Source organism: Hordeum vulgare, chromosome 7H, assembly GCF_904849725.1.
Source record: "Hordeum vulgare subsp. vulgare chromosome 7H, MorexV3_pseudomolecules_assembly, whole genome shotgun sequence".
NCBI classification, from domain to species: Eukaryota; Viridiplantae; Streptophyta; class Magnoliopsida; order Poales; family Poaceae; genus Hordeum; species Hordeum vulgare.
The window spans coordinates 23,508,622-23,523,706 of record NC_058524.1 but is presented as its reverse complement, the minus strand read 5'-3'; the positions used below and the strand labels follow the sequence as shown (position 1 = coordinate 23,523,706).

Here is a 15,085-nt window from a genome sequence, read left to right as displayed (position 1 = left end):
TGTGGAACATCAAAACAACTTGGCATGGTGCGTTGAAGTAATCATAGAAGTAACAAAATAATTGGGTTCCTTTGACGGATGTCTATAGACAACGTGCTCTAAAATGGAGCATTCTGGCCTACCCGAGCACCCGACGTTAACATTCTTGAAATGATTCAAACTTTTGCCCATCGGTGGGCATGCCCATCATAGACATATATACCAGATTTGATGAAAAAAGTATTTAAAATTATAATTTGATCAAGTACTTCAAACTGTTATGTTAAGTTTTTAACATAACTAACAAATTCAAAGAGATTGAATTGAAAATAGTTAATGTTTTCCTTAAAAATCCTTTAAATAATATTTGAAGAAAAACATTCAAATCATAATACTAAAAATATATTTAAAACTATAAATTTGGTATTCCAAACAACATTTCAATTTTTTTTAAAGGACAAAATAAATAGTGAAAATACAAAATGAAAAAAATGAATTAATGAAAAAAGTGGATAAAAAATCAGAAAGAGAAAGAAAACGAATAAGAGAAGATTTTTTATTTAGAAAAAACGGTAACGCGGCAGAATCCTGCAGTTTCAGACAAGGCGACCGGCTGCTGTTTCGCACAATGCGTTCGGCCAGTTCATTTCTGCAGATATTGTAGAAACAACATTATCAAGTTTTTTTTCTTTTACTGGGTTTCCAGTTTTATTTTGATATCCCTCAAAAAAGTTTTGTTTTCGTTTTTCTATTTCCTTTTCTTTTTTTTTGTTTCCGTTTTCTTTCTCTGTGTTCTTTTCGTTCCTTTTTCTTTCCAAATATATTTTCCTTTTTAAGAAATGTTCGTGTTTTGATATTTTTTGGGAAATTTCAATCACTATTCACCTTTTTATAAAGTTGTTCATAATTTAAAGAAATGTTCATTTTCGACTTTTGTTCATACATTTAAAAAATCTACAGGGGTTTCAAGATATGTTGTTGTTTTTAAAAGTTGTTCAAAATTTTAAAAATGTTTATGTTTACAAATATTTGTCAACATTAAAAAAATGTACACATATTTTGTATAAAACTTAGAATTTTTAAATATAATCAGTTTTCTAGAAATTATCTGTAATTTTAATGAAACGTCAAGTGTTTTAAAGTTTGAAATTTTCCTGTTTTCATACTTTTTTTCAAAAATTCCAAAAAATTACGTGAATTAAAGATTTTTTTAATAATTGTTTATCTGTTAAACAATGTTTGGGAATTTGAAAGTATATTCGTGTTTTTGAAAAATTGGTCAGGATTTGGAAAATGTTCCAATTAATAAGTTTTGTTCTCTGAATTAAAAATGTTTGCGTTTTTAAGAAAATGTTAGTGATTTACAAAAATTTCTTAAAACATTTCTTCGCAATTTTAAAACATTGCCCGGATTCTGTGTTGTACTTAGTTCTTAAAGTGATGCGCTCATTATTTATAATCAACACTTCTCGGGTCATCTGGTTTGGAGCTGTTCTTTGTGATCGATAGGTCCCAAATTTGAATCCTCTCAAGGACATTTTTTCTCTACATTTTAGAAATTAGATCGCCGACATTACAGGTGGGAAGCTATAGAAGCCAACTTCATGGGCCCGCCCAGTCAGGTTCATATGGCGTATATTACAAATATGGGTATAACGGGTGAAAAGTCCATATTACCCACTATACGTATTGTGAGGGTGGTCGTACTAGAGCGGGACTCTTCATTCATATAGTCACCATATACAAACGAACTGCAATATGCAATCAGTATCTCCACATCTACTCCCTTCGTTTTTAAATATAAGTTTTTCTAGAGGTTTCACTAATGGACTACATACGGATGTATATAGACATACTTTAGAGTATAGATTCGCGCTTCGCATGTAGACACCTATTGAAATATCTTAAAAGACTTATATTTAGGTACGGAGGGAGTATATATATACTCATGGCCATGTGGCAAGTTACATTTAGAACTACAACTTACCAGTTAGTGATTATCCATTTCAGTAAAATAGGTGTGTCCTGCATTTGTTCTTTTCCATTGGGTGCCCAAGAAGAACATAATTTGGCTCTCCTGCAAATATAGTTAAGGCGCTGGGTTTAGTCGGTGGCCTTACAGACTATAGTAGGTGAGAAGGCCACCAAAGCGGCCACGAAAGCGCCCACAACCACAGCGGAGTCGTTTGAGAGCCACCTGCATGGCTGCCTTTGCTGCGGATCCTCGACAGTGCAATCCACGCCTAACCTGAACAAGGTCGCCATCTCCTCCATGTACCTCGCTTGATCTGGGATGCCCTTGTCCACGAGAATCTTAAACTGTTCCAGCTTCTTTGCCATCAGTTTATTGAAGTTGACATGTGCCCATAGTGCCAACTAACAATCAGCTCCATTGGCAACCCGCCATGTAACAAGGTCCAACAGCACCACACTGCTGTATGTGTCTACCTTCTCCGTCAGCTGGCTTACGGCCCTCCCATATTCTGCAATTAATCAATTATATTGCTAGTTAGTAAGACGGAATTTCATTGCATGCATAGATCACCCACCATACCTGGAGCTGTGTATCCAAAGTTAGCAGACATAAATGTTAGACACGTTGTACACATACATGTTGTAATATTGTCCATACTTAGTCTAGGCTGATCCATTTTTTTATGATCTCATGTCCATGGCCTGCGTGCCTCTTTTCTAGGGCTAGTAGTGGGCACTCCTAGTGCATATATACTTGGTATCAGCTGCTCCAGGTTTCCCATGGCCGGCTCCTCCTCCTCCTCCGACGCCCTCACCGCCGCCGCCTCGCCGTCCTCCCTCTCGACCAGCGCGTCCGGTGCGGGCTCTACCCCGGCCTCCTTCGGTACCACCGCCGCCTCCTCTGGATCTCAATTCGCTCCGCTCTCCTTCTCTACCACCCCGGCAGCCCCACTCGTCTCGCCGGCGACCACCTCTCGCCACCCCATCTTTAGTGATCACATCACGAACCACATCAAGTTCCTTCTTGATCCCGCCGCCCACAACTACCACAAATGGAAATCTTTCTTCCTCATGGTGCTTCTCCGATACGGGGTCTCCTTCCTCCTTGAGCACCCTCTCCCACCCAACGCCAACCCCCACCTCCTCGAGCTCGACGCCCATGTGGCTCTATGGATCTATGCCACCCTCGCCGATCCCCTCGTCGATCACGTCGTCGGTGCCACCACCACCTACACCCTCTGGAAGAAGATCACCGGTTTTTTCCTCGCCAATCGCGCCGCCCGCTTCATGCTTCTCAATCGCGAGTACCGCAACCTCAAACAAGGCGTTCTCTCTGTCATGGAGTATGCCCGCCGCCTGAAGCTCCTCACCGACGACCTCACCAACATCGACCATGTCGTCACCGAGGTTGACCTCACCACCCAGTTCCTCCACGGGCTCGACAAACACCTCGACACGATTCGCGTCGTTCTCGGTGACCAGGCGTCTTCTCTGTCGTTCGACACCGTACTCTCTCGGGTTGTTCTGGCCAAGAAGTCCATGGAGCAACGGGCGGACGACGAGAGCGTCTCCGCGTTCGCTCTCCCTGGCGATGGATCCTCCACTGGTGCCGGCTCCTCCGGCGGCGGCTCTCGCCCTCAACCCGACCGTGGCGACCGCCCCGGTCCTGATTGCCCGAACGGGGCCCCACATCCTCAACAACCCTCGCCTGGCCGTGGCCGTGGCGATCGTGGTGACGGTGGTGACCGCGGGCGTGGCCGCGGGCGCGGGCGCGGGGGTGGCCGCCACGACTCCGGTGGCCGCGGCAACCTGCACCAACCACAGTTCTCCCCGTTCACGGGCTACTTTGCCCCGTACGACATGGCACTTCCCTCTCCGCGTCTGGAATGGGTACCACCGAACGCCGGCGGCGTCCTCGGCCCCCGCCCCAACTCCCACGCCCAGGCTTATCCCCTGTACCACCCTCCCACGTCATCTGCGGCTCCATTCTTCCCACCACAACCGGCGTCATGGGATCACGTGGCCATGCTCAACGCGGCCTACAACAATGGAGGTTTCCCCTCTCAACCATACGCCGAATGGTTCCTCGACAGTGGTGCATCTTCGCATGTGACAGGCAACCAAGGTAATCTCACCAAATCTAGTTCTCCCTTAAAGCATTTACCATCTAGCATTCTTGTTGGCAATGGGTCTCACATTCCCGGCACCGCCACCGGCACCACTCATCTCCCTCCCCACGACTTCCGCCTCACTGATGTTCTCGTTTCCCCTAATGTCATCACAAGCCTCATCTCTGTTCGCAAATTTACTAAAGACAATGCTTGCTAAATTGAATTTTACCCGTGTGGTTTTCTTGTGAAGGATCTTCGCACTCGGAGGGTCCTCATGATCTCCATTAGCTACGGTGATCTCTACCCTTTCACCGGCTCGTCACCTGCTCCGGCCTCCGCTCTCCTTGCCACCTCCTCGTCGGACTTGTGGCATAGACGTCTTGGACACCCCGGCGCCAGCACCCTTTCTTCCATTACTCGCGATTTCCTTAACTCATGTAATAAGGCCGTGCAAACACCATGTAGCGCGTGTCAGCTTGGCCGCCAACCGCGCCTCCCTTTTCCTTCTTCCCTTAGCAAAACCTTTGCTCCATTTGATTTAATTCATTGTGATCTATGGACTAGCCCTGTTGTAAGTTTCTTCGGATTTCAATACTACTTGGTCCTTTTGGATGATTTTACACACTATTCCTGGACATTCCCCATGCGTAACAAATCCGACACCTCCAGTATCTTACAACGATTTTTCACTTTCGTTCACACCCAATTCAATGTAGTTATCAAGTCTATGCAATGTGACAATGGCGGCGAATTCATAAACCACTCCTTACGATGCTTCTGCTCCTCCAATGGCATAGCCTATCGGTTTTCCTGCCCACACACCTCTCCACAAAATGGGAAAGCTGAACGCCTCATTCGCACAACCAACGACATCATTCCAACGCTTCTTCTCCAAGCAAATCTCACCCCCTCCCTTTTGGGTTGAAGCCTTACACACAACCACTTATCTACTAAATCGCGTCCCTCTTGCTCCACCATACCACTCACCCCCTTCTACCTTCTTCACGACACTCACCCACACTGTGATCACCTTCGTGTTTTCGGATGCTTATGCTTCCCGGATCTCTATGCCACAATGCCCAACAAAATTTCTCCTCTCTCCACTCGCTGCGTGTTTCTTGGTTACCCTTTGGAACACAAAGGTTACCAGTGCTATGACTTAGAAAATCGCCGCGTCATTGTGTCCCGACACGTTGTTTTTGACGAGTCAACTTTTCCATACAAACCACCCCCTCCCGGCCACAAAACCACTACGACCACAGACAATCCCCATGCACACCAACCCCTCCTCCCGGTTGTTGCAGATCCCCATGATGCGCCAGGGCCACCCCAACCACCTCCCATGTCGGCACCTGCCTCCACGCCAGACCCGGGGTCCACCACTCCCGCTCTGCACCAACCAGCTGCGCGATCTCCCTCGCCAACTTCCCGCGCCGACAGATCCGCCTCGCTGACCGCGCCTCACGCGACCAGCCCATGCGCCTCCCCTGCGACAGATTCGCCCGCACAACGCGCTTCTGCCACCGGCCCCATTGGCACCACATCATCCTCGGATCCCGCGCCCGCTTCCTCGTCTCCGACCGATTCCCCTAGCCATGCAGAATCCTCTTCGGCCTCTGCGCCAGCCACACCGCCCGCGCCACGTCTCCCTGCCAATGCGCTACCAGTTCCACCTCCTAATAATTCTCATACAATGACCACCCGAGCAAAACGTGGATACTGCATGCCCAAAAGACTCTTTCTTTCTTCCACTTCCTCCATCCCCATCTCACCAATCCCTTCCTCCTACAAATCAGCCTTCAAAGACCCCAATTGGAAACAAGCTATGCTTGATGAGTATTATGCTTTAATGAACAACTTCACTTGGTCTTTGGTGCCTAAACCTGCAGGTGTCAATGTCGTCACGGGGAAATGGATCTACCGTCACAAATTCAACAATGATGGTACATTGGCTCGGTATAAGTCTTGGTGGGTTGTACGTGGTTTCACTCAGCAGGATGGCGTTGATTATGGTGAAACTTTCAGTCCAGTGGTGAAGCCCGCAACCATTCACGTTGTGTTGAGCAATGCGACGTCTCATTCGTGGCCCATTCATCAACTAGACGTAAAAAATGCCTTCCTCCATGGCGATCTCAAGGAAACGGTGTATTGTACACAACCGGCCGGCTTTGTGGATTCCAAGCACCCCGATCATGTGTGCCTCCTCCGTAAGTCTCTCTGTGGCTTAAAACAAGCTCCACGCACGTGGTTTCTTCGCTTTCAAACATCCCTTCTCTCTCTCGGGTTTCATGCATCCAAGAGTGACTCCTCACTTTTCATTTTGCACCATGGCACCTCTATTGCATACTTGCTAGTCTATGTTGATGATATTATACTCACCGCCAACTCCCCACGCACCCTAACATCCATCATCAACTCTCTCAAGTCAGAGTTCTCCATGACCGACTTAGGTGCCTTACATCATTTCTTGGGTGTTAATGTCCCTCCTACTCGTGAGGTTCTTTTCCTTTGTCAGCAACAATACACCCTAGAGATACTTGAGCGTGCCAATATGCTAAATTGCAAACCCGTTTCCACACCCATTGAAACTAGTGCCAAAGTATCTTCTCATGATGGTGCTCTTCTATCCATCCCAACCAAGTATAGGAGCCTCGACGGTGCACTACAATACCTAACTCTCACCCGTCCTGACGTTGCCTACGCTGTTCAATAAGCTTGCCTTTTCATGCATGCCCCACGTGACACACATATGCAGCTTGTTAAATGTATTCCGCGCTACCTAAAGGGCACCTTTCATTTCGGCATACAATTCTACAAGTCTACCTCTCTGGACCTCATTGCGTATACCGATACGGATTGGGCTGGTTGTCCCGATACACGCAAGTCCACCTCCGGGTTTTGTGTGTTTCTTGGCACTAATCTCATCTCATGGTCATCCAAGCGGCAACCTACCATTTCTCGCTCCAGCGCCGAAGCCGAGTACATGGGTGTTGCGAATTGTGTGGCTGAATCATGTTGGCTCCGCCAGTTACTCCATGAGCTTCGTCTACCACCGCAGCGGGCAACCATCGTCTATTGTGACAACGTGAGTGCTTCATACCTGACTTGCAACCCTGTGCAACATCAGCGAACTAAACATATCGAGATAGACCTTCATTTTGTTCGCGATCGAGTCGCCCTTGGAGAAGCTCGTGTTCTCCATGTACCATCAAGCTCTCAATTCGCCGATGTGTTCACAAAAGGGTTGCCTTCTCAGGTCTTCAACGACTTCAGATCCAGCCTGAACGTCCACCCAAACGGAGTTCCGGCTGAGGGGGGCGGGTGTTAGACATGTTGTACACACACATGTTGTAATATTGTCCATACTTAGTCTAGGCTGATCCACTCTTTTAGGATCTCATGCCCATGGCCTGCGTGCCTCTTTTCTAGGGCTAGTAGTGGGCACTCCTAGTGCATATATACTTGTGCTTTGTAACAAATCACCTCAAGGGAATACAATCGAGTCTTCCAACTATAAACCGCGGATCGGCAATGGTTGGTTGAGCCCAGCCATGTTCAACAGTGCAGCACCAAAAGTGGCGATCTTGGCATTCAGCTCCTGATCAAGCAAGATGCTATTAGAGGTGATGTTTTGGTGTATTGGATTGGAAGCATTTATAATCCTCGTAAGGAGCCATGTGATGTTTATTTATATGTGACAGGAGAGCCCCTGTTCGTGGCGTACAAGGCAAGGTTGATCGCTAGGATTCAACGGTTACAGAGAAGAGAGAACAAGATGTCTACGAGAGGGAGAAGAGATAGGACACAGTTGACATTACAAGTTTAAACATATCATCTAATATCCTTCCTTAATCTCAACTATCCTACACTCATATTTCTCTTGAATTCTTCAAATGGCTTAACAGACAAAGCTTTGGTAAAACCATCTGCCACTTGATCTTTGGAAGGAATAAATCGTATGTCCAACCTCTTCTCTGCAACTCTTTCTCATACAAAGTGAAAATGAATTTCAATGTATTTGGTTCTTCCATGAAAGACCAGATTTGCAGAAAGATAGGTTGCCCCCAAATTGCCGCACCACAAACAAGATGTACGATGTGGCTTCATTCTTAACTCAAGAAGTAATGACTCTAACCAAATAATTTCAGCAGTAGCATTTGCTAAAGATTTGTACTCGGTTTCTGTACTTGATCTTGAAACTGTAGCCTATTTTCTGGCACTTAAAGAAATAAGATTATAGCCAAAAAATACTACAAATCCTCCAGTTGATTTCGTGTCATCACTACATCCTGCCCAGTCAGCATTAGAGAAAGCACTAATAAGAGTAGAATTAGACCGCCTGAATTGGCGACCTAAATTTACAGTATGCTTTATATACCTCACAATCCTTTTAACAGTTGTCCAGTGTACAGTAGTAGGTGTATGCAAATACTGACAAACCTTGTTAACAACACAAGATATATCTGGCCATGTCAATGTCAAGTATTGCAAAGCTCCTACAGTACTCCTGTACCTTGTGCTTTCTTCTTCTTTAAGAGGTTCACCTTCAAATGGTGAAAGTTTCTCTGAACACTAGTAGAAAAGAGGGCTTTGGTCCAGGTCCTGAAATTCCATTAGTCCTGGTTCACATACGAACCAGAACTTATGATGACATTGGTACCGATTCGTGAGGCCAGGGCGTCGGCCGGGCATCATGGGCCATTGGTCCCGGCTCGTCTCACCCCTTTTGTCTCGGTTCCAGTCAAGAACCGAGACTAATAGGCCGACAACCGTCCGTATCCCCTTTAGTCCCGGTTGGTGGATCAAACCAGGATTAAGGTGTGGTGGCAGGCGTTCGTACAACCGTTCGTATCCTCCTTTAGTCCCGGTTGGTGGATCAAACCGGGGTGGCGGCCCTTCGAATCACCCCTTTAGTGCCAGTTTTTCGTCCAACCCGGGACTAAAGGTTGAACCGGTTCGCCCTCCCGCGTCGTTTCCAGCGACGAAAAGTGCAACCGAAGCAGAGTCTATCGCCATTCTCAGTTCTTCTCCTCTAGCGCTCTCCTCTGTTCTTCTTCTTCCTCTCTTCTTCCCCTCTCTTCTTCCATTCTTCTTCCACCATGAAATATGAAACCGGAATGGTGCGCCCACATGGCACGATCGAACTCAGGGTTGGGTACACGAACGAGAGCACGGCGGTGCCAAATTATCTTTGACGGTTCCAGGCGTGGGTTGACACCGCGTCTGAGCATGATGCGTTCTTGGGGCTTGATCTGGAGTACACGGCCTACCAACAAGGTGTTGCCGTCATCCAGCTGTGTTTCAAACATCATGTCTTGATCTTCCAATGGGCGAGGTAATTTTTGAGTCTTCCTTTGATCCAAGGTTATGAAAATTGCATGTATTGATCTTCTCTAGGTTCCATTTGATAGCAATATGGAGTTTCTGTATACGTTCCATTGGATAGTTAATTGAGGGTTTCTTAATCAATTCATAGGATATGAAAAATGCATAGGATAGCAATATGTGTTACAACATTGGATATATTGATCTCCCTAGGTTCCATTGGATAGCATATATTGATCTCCCTAGGTTCCATTGGATATATTACAACATAAGCTTTCTTTGATCCAAGGTTATGAAAATTGCATATATTGATCTCCCTAGGTTCCATTGGATAGCAATATGCAGTTTCTATATATGTTCCATTGGATATATAGTTAATTAAGGGTTTCTTGATCAATTCATAGGATATGAAAATTGCATAGGATAGCAATATGTTACAATATTGGAATCCTATAATGTTTAATTTCTCTTTAGTTGTAGTGAAACAATTTTTCATTGGTAAGTTTTGAGGCTTTCTTTGATCCAAAGGTTATGAAAATTGCATATACTGATCTCTCTAGGTTCCATTGGATAGCAATATGCAGTTTCTTTATATGTTCCATTGGATAGTTAATTGAGGGTTTCTTGATCAATTCATAGGATATGAAAATTGCATCACATAGCAATATATTACAATATTGGAATCCTATAAAGATCAATTCATAGGATATGAAAATTGCATAGAATAGCAATATGTTCCATATGAATCGTTATGATAAATTTCTCTTTAGTTGTAGTGAAACATTTTTCCTTGTTGCAACAGTATGTAACATTTGTTCCATTTTAATTTGTTGATGTTGCAGTAGTGACAAGCATTGTCCAGAACTCATGGACTTTCTTCGCAGCGGCATATGTTTCTATGGCAGAAGGAGTTCATCATGCTTCCAAACTGGTCGCCTCCGCCTCCTCCTCCTCCTCTCCGATGAGTCAAGGCACTCCGCCTCCTCCCATCCTCCTCCTCCTCCTCCTCTGGCGAGTGATCAGGGCACTCCGCCTCCTTTTCTAGCTCCTCCGACGCGTGAGGGCACTTCGCCTCCTCCTTCGCCTACTCAGGCGCGTCAGAGCAGTCCACCTCCTCCTTCGCCTCGTCGACAACGTCGGAAGACAAACGCTAATGGGGTTATAGTCCTAGGGTAGGGTCATAGGCCTGCCCTATAGGTCCTATCCAAAGACTACCCTTCATAAGGGACAAGGCCCTTAGTCAGTTCCGACTGAATTAAGGACTTCCCTTCATCCAGTCGGTGACAATTCCTCCATCATCCAGTCGGTGATGATTCCTCCATCATCCAGTCGGAAATGAGCATTCGGAGCGTATCAAACGTACCGACTGGATTCCACTCTGTACTTTGTAACCCCCCTGAGGGCAACGGTCATACGCTTTCATGTACCTTTATTAGCATTTAAGGCATACGCTACCTGTAACGTAGACATTTAATCACCACTACTCTACCCCTGCACACCGAACCGTTGTGAAGGGCAGCGCACTCTATATAAGTCGCCCTTCCCCACGGGTGCAGGGGTGAGCAATTCATTGTAATCCATATTCCACTCGACATCAAGCTCCCAAGAGCATTGATACGTAGGGCTTTTACCTCCACCGTAGAGGGGCCTGAACTCATACAGCCTCGCCGTAGCTAAGGCTCTGCCCATCCTTTCGTACCCCATACATCTACTGTCAGACTTATACCCACGACAGTTGGCGCCCACCGTGGGGTAGGCGTTTAAGCGACTTTTCGGCGAGTTTGCGACTACATCTTTTCGTCATGTCCTCCGGTGGAGATTTGTGCATGGGTCACGAGATCCTCTTCAGCGCTCTCTCCTGTTGGAATTATGCCCTAGAGGCAATAATAAATATAGTTATTATTATAATTCCTGTATCAAGATAATCGTTTATTATCCATGCTATAATTATATTGAATGAAGACTTATATACATGTGTGGATACATAAACAAAACACTGTCCCTAGCAAGCCTGTAGTTGGCTAGCCAGTTGATCAAAGATAGTCAGGGTCTTCTGATTTTGAACAAGGTATTGTTGCTTGATAACTGGATCACATCATTAGGAGAATCACGTGATGGACTAGACCCAAACTAATAGACGTAGCATATTGATCGTGTCATTTTGTTGCTACTGTTTTCTGCGTGTCAAGTATTTGTTCCTATGACCATGAGATCATATAACTCACTGACACCGGAGGAATGCTTTGTGTGTATCAAACATCGCAACATAACTGGGTGACTATAAAGATGCTCTACAGGTATCTCCGAAGGTGTTCGTTGAGTTAGTATGGATCGAGACTGGGATTTGTCACTCCGTGTGACGGAGAGGTATCTCGGGGCCCACTCGGTAATACAACATCATAGACAAGCCTTGCAAGCAATGTGACTTAGTGTAAGTTGCATGATCTTGTATTACGGAACGAGTAAAGAGACTTGCCGGTAAACGAGATTGAAATAGGTATGCGGATACTGACGATCGAATCTCGGGCAAGTAACATACCGAAGGACAAAGGGAATGACATACGGGATTATATGAATCCTTGGCACTGAGGTTCAAACGATAAGATCTTCGTAGAATATGTGGGATCCAATATGGGTATCCAGGTCCCGCTATTGGATATTGACCGAGGAGTCACTCGGGTCATGTCTACATAGTTTTCGAACCCGCAGGGTCTGCACACTTAAGGTTCGACGTTGTTTTATGCGTATTTGAGTTATATGGTTGGTTACCAAATGTTGGTCGGAGTCCCGGATGAGATTACGGACGTCACGAGGGTTTACGGAATGGTCCGGAAACGAAGATTGATATATAGGATGACCTCATTTGATTACCGGAAGGTTTTTGGAGTTACCGGGAATGTACCGGGAATGACGAATGGGTTCCGGGTGTTCACCGGGGGGGGGGGGGGGGGGGCAACCCACCCCGGGGAAGCCCATAGGCCTTGGGGGTGGCGCACCAGCCCTTAGTGGGCTGGTGGGACAGCCCAAGAAGGCCCTATGCGCCATAGGAAGAAAAATCAAAGAGAAAAAAAGAGGAGGTGGGAAAAAGGGGAAGGACTCCTCCTTCCAAACCTAGTTGGATTCGGTTTGGAAGGGGAGGACTCCCCCCCTTGGCTCGGCCGACCCCCTTTGGGGGTCCTTGGACCCCAAGGCAAGGCTCCCCCTCTTCCCCCTATATATACGGAGGTTTTAGGGCTGATTTGAGACAACTTTGCCACGGCAGCCCGACCACATATCTCCACGGTTTTACCTCTAGATCGCGTGTCTGTGGAGCTCGGGCGGAGCCCTGCTGAGATTAGATGACCACCAACCTCCGGAGCGCCGTCATGCTGCTAGAGAACTCATCTACCTCTCCGTCTCTCTTGCTAGATCAAGAAGGCCGAGATCATCGTCGAGCTGTACGTGTGCTGAACGCGGAGGTGCCGTCCGTTCGGCACTAGATCGTGGGACTGATCGCGGGACGGTTCGCGGGGCAGATCGAGGGACGTGAGGACGTTCCACTACATCAACCGCGTTCACTAACGCTTCTGCTGTGCGATCTACAAGGGCACGTAGATCGAATATCCCCTCTCGTAGATGGACATCACCATGATAGGTCTTCTTGCGCGTAGGAAAATTTTTGTTTCCCATGCGACGTTCCCCAGCAGTGGTATCAGAGCCAGGTTCATGAGTAGATGTCTTCTCGAGTAGAACATAAAAGTTTTTGTGGGCGGTGATGTGCGTTTTGCTGCCCTCCTTAGTCTTTTCTTGATTCCGCGGTATTGTTGGATTGAAGCGGCTTGGACCGACATTACTCGTACGCTTACGAGAGGCTGGTTTCATCGCTACGAGTAACCCCGTTGCTCAAAGATGACTGGCAAGTGTCAGTTTCTCCAACTTTAATTGAATCGTATTTGACCGAGGAGGTCCTTGGATGAGGTTAAATAGGAATTCATATATCTCCGTTGTGGTGTTTGCGTAAGTAAGATACGATCCTACTAGATACCCATGGTCACCATGTAAAACATGCAACAACAAAATTAGAGGACGTCTAACTTGTTTTTGCAGGGTATGCTTGTGATGTGATATGGCCAACGATGTGATGTGATATATTGAATGTATGAGATGATCATGCTGTAATAGATAATATCGACTTGCACGTCGATGGTACGGCAACCGGCATGAGCCATAGGGTTGTCTTTAAACTAACGTTTGTGCTTGCAGATGCGTTTACTATTTTGCTAGGATGTAGCTTTAGTAGTAATAGCATGAGTAGCACGACAACCCCAATGGCGACACGTTGATGGAGATCATGGTGTGGCGCCGGTGACAAGAAGATCGTGCTGGTGCTTTGGTGATGGAGATCAAGGAGCACGTGATGATGGCCATATCATGTCACTTATGAATTGCATGTGATGTTAACCCTTTTATGCACCTTATTTTTCTTAGAACGACGGTAGCATTATAAGGTGATCTCTCACTAAAATTTCAAGACGAAATTGTGTTCTCCCCGACTGTGCACCTTTGCTACAGTTCGTCGTTTCGAGACACCACGTGATGATCGGGTGTGATAGACTCAACGTTCACATACAACGGGTGCAAAACAGTTGCACACGCGGAACACTCGGGTTAAGCTTGACGAGCCTATCATGTGCAGACATGGCCTCGGAACACATGAGACCGAAAGGTCGATCATGAATCATATACTCCCTCCGTCTCGGTGCATTAGGCATTTTAGGAGGTGCACTGCAACCTAGGCACACATAGATTGGGTAGGAGAAGAAAATTAAATTGCAGAGGAAGCCAATCACACCATTACTTTCTCAACTGAAAACGTGCTATTAATTAGAAGACCTCTTGAAATCCAAAAAGTGTGCCGCATAAATTGCATGCATTGGTCCTTCAGTTAATAGACGTGGTCTAATTAATATGCATGCAACTAGTACTACTCTAATGTGCCGTAGTGTTTTGGGATTATTTGATTTTCGTAATATGCCTAATGCACCGAGACGAAGGAAGTAGATGATATGATTAGCATAGGGATGCTTACCACTGAAACTATACTCAACTCACGTGATGATCGGACTTGAGCTAGTGTAAGTGGATCATGAACCACTCAAATGACTAGAGAGATGTACTTTTTGAGTGGGAGTTTAGCGAGTAATTTGATTAAGTTAAACTCTAATTATCTTGAACATAGTCTAAGTCCACTTTGAATATATTTGTGTTGTAGATCATGGCTCACGCTACAGTCACCCTAAATTTTAATACGTTCCTAGAGAAAGCTAAGTTGAAAGATGATGGAAGCAACTTTGTAGACTGGGCTCGTAATCTTAAGCTAATCTTACAAGCTGGGAAGAAGGATTATGTCCTTAATGCTGCGCTAGGAGATGAACCATCCGCTACGGCTGATCAGGATGTTAAGAACGCTTGGTTAACACGTAAGGAGGACTACTCAGTAGTTCAATGTGTAGTCTTTTATGGCTTTGAACCGGGACTTCAACGTCGCTTTGAGCGTCATGGAGCATTTGAGATGTTCCAGGAGTTGAAGTTCATCTTTCAGAAGAACGCCCGGTTCGAGAGGTATGAGACCTCCGATAAATTCTATGCTTGCAAGATGGAGGAGAACTCGTCTGTCAGTGAACATGTGCTCAAAATGTCTGGGTACTCAAACCGTC

General features: G+C 46.0%; 1 pseudogene; it reads right to left on the bottom strand.

Annotated features, from left to right (window-relative positions):
* Positions 1-2,095: 2,095 nt before the first annotated feature.
* Positions 2,096-15,085, bottom strand: part of LOC123408077 — a 29,881-nt pseudogene continuing 16,891 nt past the window's right edge.